The sequence below is a fragment of the Melospiza melodia genome, unplaced genomic scaffold (genome assembly GCF_035770615.1).
Source record: "Melospiza melodia melodia isolate bMelMel2 unplaced genomic scaffold, bMelMel2.pri scaffold_35, whole genome shotgun sequence".
Classification (NCBI taxonomy): Eukaryota; Metazoa; Chordata; class Aves; order Passeriformes; family Passerellidae; genus Melospiza; species Melospiza melodia.
In genome coordinates this window covers 369840-380190 of record NW_026948670.1, presented here as the reverse complement: position 1 = coordinate 380190, position 10351 = coordinate 369840, and positions in this window count along the sequence as shown.

Here is a 10351-nt window from a genome sequence, read left to right as displayed (position 1 = left end):
CCTTGGACAATCTTTCACCTCCCTACCTTGTTCCTCTGCCCCAGCCCAGACCAACTCAGGCACCGCCGGCGCCCGCGCTGCCTCCCGAGGCGGCGATCCTGCTGGGTCAGGTCTCGGCATCGCCACTCCCACCAGAGCCAGCTGCGGTGCCTCCCCTCCACATGAACAAGTGGCGGCACCTCTGCTCCCATGTGAGCAACCGCTGCCACAGACTCTTCCCAAAACTGAAGAAAAACAGGTAATTTTCCCCAAGAAAGTCAGCTCTCCCCTGGCCCATCGAACAAGGCACCAAACAAGGAGGGCAACCACTGGAGAAGTGAGGATGAGGAGGAGAAGCCTGGCATCTTTCCATTATGGGAGGTGCTGACGGCTCCAGGAGGTATCGGTTTCATACGTGCACTGATTGATACCGGAGATGTGAGGGCGTTTAAGAAAGAGATGGGAAAATTGATGGATGATCCTTTGGGGGTGGCGGAAAGAGTAGACGAGTTTCTAGAGACCAGGACCTCAACTTATGAGGATCTCCAAGTGATCCTGAGATTGCTGTTCAACAATGAGGAGAGGGACATGATCAGACAAGCTGCGATCAAAGATTGGGAAAAGAGAAACTCCAATGGGAAAAGCGGGGATGAGAGATGGCCAAACCAGAAACTGTCCTGGAATGCCCAGATGGAGGAGAGGAGGCAGAAAACTATAAATTTAAGAAATATGATAATTCAGGGTGTCAGGGAAGCGGTGCCCAAAGGACAGAACATGAGTAAGGTACTCAGGGAGTGCCAGGGGAAAGATGAAACTCCCACGGAATGGCTGGAGAGACTCTGCAAGGGTTTGAGAATGTATTCAGGGATGGATCCTGATTCTCCAATTGGGGCGGTTTTGCTAAAAACTCAATTTCTGGCAAAATCCTGGAAAGACATTCAGAAAAAGCTAGAAAAGATAGATGGGTGGTAGGAAAAAGGTTTTTAGGAACTGCTTCGGGAAGCCCAGAAAGTCTACATGAGATGAGATGAAGAGAAACAGAAGATCAAAGCTAAGGTATTGGTAGCTGTGGTAAGCAAAGCACAAAAACAGGAACAGAACAGAGACACGACAAAGAAGGCGCCGGCGAAGAAAGAGAACCATTCCCAAGGGAAAGGATCAAATGATCAGAGGAGAGATTTTGAGTGCTATTACTGCAAGCAAGATTAGGGGTGTCAGGGACTTTTCAGTTTGGGGTCTGGAACACCAAGGGAGCCCTTGATAAAATTAAAAGTAGGACCCCACAGGCAGGACATGTGGTTTATGGTAGACTTGGGGGCAGAACAGACAGTGGTGCAGCAGCTGCCGCAAAGGTGCTCTCTGAGTGACGATTCCATGATGGTAATTGGGGCAAAGGGGGAACCTTTTGAGATTCCGATCATAAAAGATGTAGAAATAGAAATGGAAAACAAAAGACATACAGGAAATATATTATTGATACAGGATGCGGATTTTAATTTACTGGGGTGGGACACGATGGTAGCCCTAGAAATCAGTTTGGTGGTGGAAAATTCCTGGCTCAGGGTGTGAATGTATAAACTCACCATTCAGGATGAGGAGAAAATAGACCCAAAGGTTTGGTGTGTCCAAGGGGAAGCTGGAAGGTCGGACATAGAGCCGATTAGTGTCGAAATTGAGAGAACAGAGGACCCTATTCGGGTCAACAATATCCCATCTCCCTGGAGGGGAGAAAGGGATTGAAACCGGTGATTGAGGAATTGATAAAGAAAGAAATGTTGGAGCCGAGCATGTCCCGGCACAACACCCCAATTCTGGCTGTGAAAAAGATGGATGGTAGCTTTAGGCTAGTGCAAGATTTAAGGCCTATGAATCAGAGAACTAAGACTTTGTTCCCCATGGTCTCAAATCCTTACACTTTGTTAAATAACATTTCTCCTGAGGACATGTGACTTGAAGGACACTTTCTGGACTTGTCCTTTAGCTGAGGGCAGCAGAGATTATTTTACATTTCAGTGGGAAGACTCAGAGATGAACAGAAAGCAGCAGCTCAGATGGACATCGTTGCCTCAGGGCTTCATTGATTCCCCCGATTTATTCAGGCAAGCACTTGAGCAGGTCTGGGCCACTTTGTATCAACGGAGGGAACAAAATTGCTACAATACGTAGAAGATTTGTTGGATGCAGGTCCAAGGGAGGAGGTTGTAAGGATGAGCACCATTGAAGTATTGAACTTTTTAGGGGAAAAGGGGTTGAAGGTGTCAAAGTTGAAGTTGCAATTCACAGAGCCCGAGGTCAGGTACTTGGGACATTGGTTAACCAAGGGAAAAAAGAAACTGGATCCAGAAAGGGTGGCAGGGATTATTGCCTTACCACCCCTGCAAACAAAAAGGGAGGTCAGACAGCTTTTGGGGTTGTTGGGATATTGCCAGCAGTGGATTGAAGGATACAGCGAGAAGGTGAAGTTTCTATTCGAGAAACTCACCACAGACTGAGTCAAATGGACGGAAAAGGACGAAGAAGAATTCAGGGGAGTCAAGGAAGCACTCACAGCGGCACCAGTTCTGAGCCTCCCTGATGTGAAGAGACCCTTTCAGTTGTTTGTGGACGTGAGCAATCACACAGCACATGGGGTGCTGACACAGGTCTGGGCTGGGGTCAGGAAACCAGCTGGTTACTTGTTGATGCTTTTGGACTCGGTCAGCAGGGGCTGGCCCACCTGCTTGCAGGGGATTGTCACTGTAGCATTCTTGGTGGAGGAAGCTAAGAAGGTAACCTTCAGTGCACCGTTGGTAGTATTTGCACCACATAATGTGCAGGGCATACTACAGCAGAAGGCAGACAAATGGCTCACAGATGCTAGATTGCTAAAGTACGAGGCCATTTTGATTCATTCACAGTATTTGGAATTGCAGACAACAACTGCACAAAACCCTGTGCAGTTCTTGTTTGGGGAATCTTTGGAGGAAATTGTTCATGATTGTGTGGAAGTGGTAGAGTTGCAGACAAAAATCAGAGAGGATTTGAAGGAGGAAGAATTAGATGAAGGGAGAAAATGGTTTGTAGATGGGTCAAGCTGGGTGATTGATGGGAAAAGAAAGTCAGGATATGCAGTCGTGGATGAATGAACAGGAAAAGTGATTGAAGCGGGTCCCCTGAGCGCGGGTGGGTAAGCACAGGCTTGTGAACAGTACACAGTTCTGAGAGCTTTGAAAGGACTGAAGGGGAAGAAGGGAACAATTTTTACAGACTCTAGGTATGCCTTTGGGGTGATTCACACCTTTGGGAAAATCTAGGAAGAAAGGGGGTTGATCAACACCCGGGGAAAGGAACTGATGCACAGAGAATTGATCCGGCAAATCTTGGAAACAGTAAAGGGGCTGGAGGAAATTTTGGTGCTCCATGTGAAGGGACACCAGGCAGGAATTCAGTTCTGAACCAGGGGAAACAATCTGGCAGACCAGGAAGCCCAAACCGCAGCACTGATGACAGTAAGTACCCTGGAAATTGAAGCAATTGAGGTCCCAGATGACTCTCCTGAACGCTCCCAAAAGGAGATTGAAAGCTATGAGAAGATTGGGGGAAAATTGGAGGAAGGTAAGTGGATATTGCCGGATGGGAGAGAACTAGTCTCTAAAGGTTTTACCAGGAAGATTTTGAGGAAGCTGCACCAGTGAACACATTGAGGGACACAGGCCCTAGCAGAACAATTTTTGAAATTTTTCGGGTGCAGGTGTGGTAGCCAGGGAGAGGCGCTGCGGAAGATTCTCGCGATGTCACGGAAACCAGGACCCTCTGTTCCCTGTAGATAAGACCCTCAGTTACTCATAGATAAGAAATTAACATAGGAATGTGGCCCCACTAACAATAGGAATGTTGGCCCACTGAAGCCAGTAACTTTCCACTCCTTACCCAGTACTTTTCCATTCCCTACTAACCATAGGTAAGAAGGACAAACCCCTTTTGACGTAAAGACCCCTAAGACTATAAGACCCCAGGAGAAGAAGTAATAAATGCCATTTGACCGTCCACCACATTGGTGTCTGCGTATATCATTGGCCCGAACGGCCCTGGAGAGTGGGCTGTCGAGCTGTACCTCAGAACCAGGTCGCCTGCCTTGATCCAGAAGGAAACATTTTGGTGCCGGAACCCGGGACAGCGGCTTGCGCCCGGGGAACGGGGATTCTCCTGGAAAGAGGACAGCGGCTGCGGCAGCAGGACTGACCGCAGCGGGAGGGACGCCTCCGGACCAGCTTGGACAATGGAAGCCATAGCGAAGGTCGTAACAGAGATGCATGCGCAATGGGGTATAGAATGTAAACTTAGGGATTTAACTCTCGCATTGATGAGATTAATTAAACTTGGGGCTATTGAAAGCCCCGTGGATGTCCTACATTCGGACGTGTGGGATAATTGTACAAAAGCCCTGGCGGAGGACACTATGTCCTTGGGCTCAGGGAAAGCCCTAAAATCGTGGGGCAGAGTTGTCCAGGCTCTGCAAAAAGCTCGACAAGAGCAAGAAACCTGGAAAGCCGCGCGAGCTTGTTTATTAGCTGTGCCCCAGTTGGGGGTGGGCATGGCGACACAAACTGCGGAGGTGCCTGACCCGGGCGGGCGTGTGGAGCCGCGAACGCCGGATCCCCCTCAGGGAGCGGACTCACCATCGGAGGGGGGGGAGCACACGCGGGTGTTCTGGCAGGGGCTTGCGGAGGAGGCGCGGAACACAGCCAGAATGTCTGACCCCATAGGGACCGATAGAAACGCCTCCCCACCATATGCGTTTGAAAATGGCACCGGACCGCATGGTCAGGGTGGAAAGGAGGAGGCGGGGGGCGGAAACGCAGTCAGCCTGCTGAACAACGCATGCGTGGGCAAGCGGGGAGACGGGGTGGCCCCCGCGGAGGCGCGTAAGACCAATCAGAGCGCTTTATTCAAATTAAGTCCTTGTAGGGCAAGGACCTCCCCCAGCCGGAGGCGGGGGGACCCCAGGGGGAGGGAACGGCCCGACCCCCGCAGGAAGGGGCGGGGTCGGAGCCTGAGGAAAAGGCAGAGCAGCCCGGAAGAGTTTCAACTTCCGGCTCGGACTGAGACTCGAGCTCGGAGCCCGAGACAGGGTCAGAGGTTTCCGACTCAAATTCTAGCTCTAACAGAGAGAGAGCAGCGGCATCTAAGGTCACTAGCCACAGCGCTCCTGCATGGGTGAAGGCGTTACCAGAGAAAAACGGAACCCCGCTTACAAACTGGTGGAAAATAAAAATGGCTTGCGTGGAATGGGCTCCGTCTGCCACCCTGGTGTTCCCGGTTCGGGTGGGGGGGGCAGGTGGAAACCAAAGGATTTATTCACCGGTCAATCCGAAAGATGTGCAGGCAATTGTTAAAGCGATTGCAGATAAGGGAATTAATTCTGCCATGGTTTGCACACTCATTGACGGCCTTTTTGGTGGGGACGATATGCTTCCCTTTGATATTAAGCAGACGTGTAGAATGATATTTGACAGTGCGGGGATGATCGTTTTTAAACAAGAATGGGAGGACAATTGCATCAAACAGCTAGCCTTGGTAACAGGGGCAGACCACCCACTGCACGGCTCCAGCATACAGAGGCTAATGGGCACAGACCCCACTATGATCACTCCCCAGCAACAGGCTGAGGGCTTGCGTGCCCATGAGGTTATGACAACAACCCGTGCTGCCCTAGAAGCCATCCGTGACGCTTCTAAAGTGGTAGCCAAACCATCCCCGTGGTCTCTCATAAAACAGGGTGAGAGTGAGAGCTTCACTCAGTTTGTGGACAAACTTCAGGCCGCATTAGATTCCTCTGCGTTACCCTCAGAGGCGAAGGGTCCCGTGCTGGCAGAGTGCCTACGCCAGCAATGCAATTCAGCCACCAAAGACATTTTAAGGTCACTGCCACAGGGGTCCAATATAGCTGCCATGATCAGACATGTTGCAAAGGAGGAACATCTAGTTCCCATTCAAGCAGCAGTTCACACTGCAATAACCAGTGTGATGGCGTGCCTTAAGTGCGGCCAGGCAGGCCACTTGGCAGTAAACTGCCCCCAGCCAAGGCGCCTATCAGCAGATGCTCCACCACAACAAGGGGGAGGTAGGGGGCCGTGCTGGGTGTGTGGAAGGAAGGGGCATTTAGCTAAGGAATGCAGATCCAGGTTTCAGGGAAACGGGAGAGGGAGGGGGCAGCCGGGCCGTGTTCAGCCCCCTCCCACCTGGAATATGTAGCGGCCCAGCTACAGCAACCCCCAGTGGGGCAGGGGACCCTCATACCCTATGCCCCCACAGGGAGCAGTCACCTTTGCATCCCCCCCAGCAATACAATGGCAGAGTTGTGCAGCACCGCCCTCAATACCTTCGCACCCCCCACCGCCACAAGCTGCGCCGGTGTCGCAGGAACAGCAGGGGACACCCCAGAGCGGGATCCCTGGGTGGCCTTGGTCATGAAAATAGGGAAGGAACCCCTGATGGTATGGGGGACATGCCGCCTTTACGGCAGCCAGGATCCCCACGTCATAGGGTTTCAGTTTTGGGTGGACACGGGATCAGACTGCACGATTTTTCCCCAAGCACATTGGCCCAGACATTGGCAAATCAAAGAAGTCCCCCCAGTGAACGGAGTGGGGGGGCAGTCCCAGGCATGGAAAAGCACCCAGCTGGTGGCTATAACACTTCACACGAAAGAGGGACCAGAACACACAGTAGCAATCTACCCCTACATTTTGCAAAATTCTCCACCCCTGTTAGGAAGGGACGTCCTTTCCATGCTCGGATTTCGGATTACAAATTTATCCTGAGGGCCACTGCCGTACACCCTCCGCTGCCAATCAAATTGACAGTCATCAGACCCCGTATGGGTCGAGCAGTGGCCCCTGACAGAGCCTCGAATGGCAGCCTTGCTGGAACTGGTCGACCACGAACTGCAAAAGGGTCACATAGAACCCTCCACCAGCCCATGGAACACCCCTGTATTCGTGATCCCCAAGAGGTCCGGACAAGGCTATCGTCTAGTCCACGACCTGAGAGAAGTGAACAAGACGATCTGACCCCTGGGTCCAGTCCAGACACTGCTACCCGCGAACTCAGCCATCCCCACAGGGCAGCCGTGCGCAGTACTGGATATCAAGGATTGCTTCTTTTCAATACCCCTGCACCCTGAGGACAGGGAACGATTCGCCTTTTCCGTGGCGTTTCGGAACGGCGAGCGGCCCAACCTTCACTTCCAATGGAGAGTGCTTCCCCAAGGCCTGGTTGACAGCCCGACCATATGCCAAATCACCGTAGACAAAGCACTGACGCCAGTCAGACACTCCAATCCCACCGCAACCATCATCCAGTACATGGACGACATCCTGGTTGCAGCACCATCGACAAGCCAAGTGGATGACCTGGTGTCCACAATCACAGAGACCCTTCAGGCCAACGGCTTTGAGATCGCGAGCGCAAAGATCAAGAGAGGACCCTGCGTGACCTTCCTGGGAGTAGGGATCACAAGCTCCTATGTGATACCCCCCGAGATGAAGATCAGCCGAGAAGTCGAGACGCTCCACGACGTGCAACGCCTGGTGGGATCGCTGCAGTGGCTTCGCAACATCATCCTGATTCCTCCCGAGGTCATGGACCCTCTGTACGACCTCCTGAAAGGGAAGAACCCCTGGGATCCTAAGGAGCTGACGCCGCAAGCAACGAGCTCCCTCGACTTCATCGAAAACCAGATGTCCACTGGCAAGCTTGCCAGGTGGAACCCAGCCATGCCACTGGACCTGTACGTCCACTTTACACCGAAGGGGGGAGTGGGAGCACTGGCTCAAGGACTCGCTGAAAAGGCCCGACCGATCCAATGTGTGGTCCTCGGAAGACCTGCTCGTGCATTTTCCCCAGGAATCGAATGCATCGCCAGCCTCATCATGAAAGGCAGGAGACTCGCCTTGAAACACCTAGGAACAGAGCCGACAAGCATCCACCTTCCGTTTCACAAGCAGCCGACCTCGGAGTCAGCCACAATATTGGAGTACCTGGCCCTTGCTCTCTCCGGCTTCGGAGGAGAAATCTCCTACTCCTCCAAGCCACCCTGGACTAAGCTGCTGACCGTAGTCGACATGGACATGCCACCGAAGGTCAAGGACAGACCGCAGCCAGGACCAACGGTCCTCACAGACGCTTCCTCCATGACCTCAACCGCAGTAGCAGTGTGGCAGGCAGGAGAGCAATGGCACTGCGTCAAAGCGTGTGACCCCACACTGTCGGTGCAACAGCTGGAGGCAGCAGCAGTGGTTTTGGCGTGCGGACTCTTCCAAGACGAACACCTCAACATCGTAACGGACTCTATATTCGTGGCAAGGCTCTGCCTTGCCATGGCAGGACCAGGAGTATCAACATCAGTAGCAGCCCTAATGCTGGAAGAAGCGCTTTCCTCGCGACAGGGCACCGTGTCAGTCATCCACATCAACAGCCATGACCCAGTCAAGGGTTACTTTCAGATCGGCAACAACAAAGCGGACGCCGCAGCAAAAGGCGTTTGGACCTTGCAAAGAGCTCGTCAACTGCACGAATCGCTCCACATCGGAGTCAAAGCACTGGCAAAGGGATGTGAAATCTCAACGGCGGAGGCGAAACATGTGGTAGCCACCTGCCCTTACTGCCAGAAGTCACCCCTTTGGACCTACGGGGTCAACCCAAGAGGTCTCAAGCCCTCAGAAATCTGGCAGTCGGACTTCACCTGGTGCGAACTGATGAAGCCCCGAGCATGGCTTGCAGTGACAGTGGACACTTATAGCGGGACGATCATAGCCACACAGCACCCCAAAACCAACTCCAAAAACACAATTCAGCACTGGCTGACAGCCATGGCTTGGCTTGGTATCCCCAAGCAGATCAAAATGGACAACGGCTCCAATTTCATCTCCAAACAAGTACAGGAATTCGCTGTGAAATGGGACATCACGTTAGTGCAAGGCATCCCGTATAACAGTACCGGACAGGCCATAGTTGAGAGAGCAAACCAGACCCTGAAAACCAAGATAGAAGTGTTGGCAAAAGCAGAGGGCTTTGCCAATGCCATTCCCCCAGGAGATCAGGCACGTATGCTGGCAACTGCTTTGCTGGCACTGAACCAATTCCCTAGGGGAGATGAAACAAACAGTCCCGTTCAAAAACACTGAGCCACTTGAACGCTAGAAGAGGGCCCACAGGTGGTAATCAGAAACGAGTCAGGTGAGTGGGAACGGGGTTGGAGGCTGATGCTCACAGGGAGAGGGTACGCGGCTGTCAAAGAGGACGGCAAAATCAGGTGGTGTCCACTTAAGTCAATTAAACCAGACCTTCATAGCGAGCAGAATGAGACTGACGAGAATTGCGAGTCTTTGTTTACAGGACCTGCTCGTGGGACGTCCTCGTGACGCGTACATCCCGGTTCCAGATGAAAGTGACAGACCGCCAAGCCGTCAGGCAGCACCTGAGACCCGCACGGGTGAGACCCAAGCACCAAGGGTGTTTCTGTGTGATTTTGCTGTTGGGGCTTGTCGCCAGAGGGCAAGCCAGCCCAGATCACTACCCCCATCAGCCCTTCAGGTGGGTCATGCGACACCTTAGTAGAGGCAAAGCACTCAGAGAAATCACCACACCGAACACTCCATCCTTCGTGCTCCGCATCACCAACCTGTTTCCAGGACAGCCAAGGGTAAACCCCTATTCCCTACATGTCACACATTCGTACCTATCCAACTGGTGCCCAGCTTCAAACCCTGGGAAAAGCTACTGCAATCACCCAGGGTGGGGATATTGTGGGCACTGGGGCTGCGAAACCATAGTTACAGATGCCGGACCGTCGGGGCCTGGGTGGGATCCACAAGAGCCAGACAAATTCTTACAATTCACCTGGGCATCCATCGGCTGCAAAATACCCATCTTCTTTCGCGAAAACCCCCATCGAAACCAACATAAAATCCCTAACTTTCGGGCATGCACTGATTACAACATGACGGTCTTGCAGCCAGATCACCCTAGCTGGGCCACAGGCAGAACGTGGACAGTGGTCCTTCAAGGGTCAAAAGAGAGGGTGAACGTGCAAATTATCAGGCTCCAGCCGTCAGCACCCCGAGCAGTCGGACCCAACAAAGCGATTAAAAGTGTGCCGAAAGGGAGAAACATAACCTACCCCAAAACCCTACCCACAGAGGTCAGCAATGTCCCGACCGGTCAAGCAGAAACCTTTCAGATGAGTCGCTTAACCGGGTCAGACGCAGACCCAATCCTTCATATGTTAGAAGCTACCTTTGTATCCCTGAACGAATCCAACCCTAACCTAACCGAATCCTGCTGGCTTTGTTACGATGTCAAACCCCCCTTTTACGAAGGAGTCGCTTTA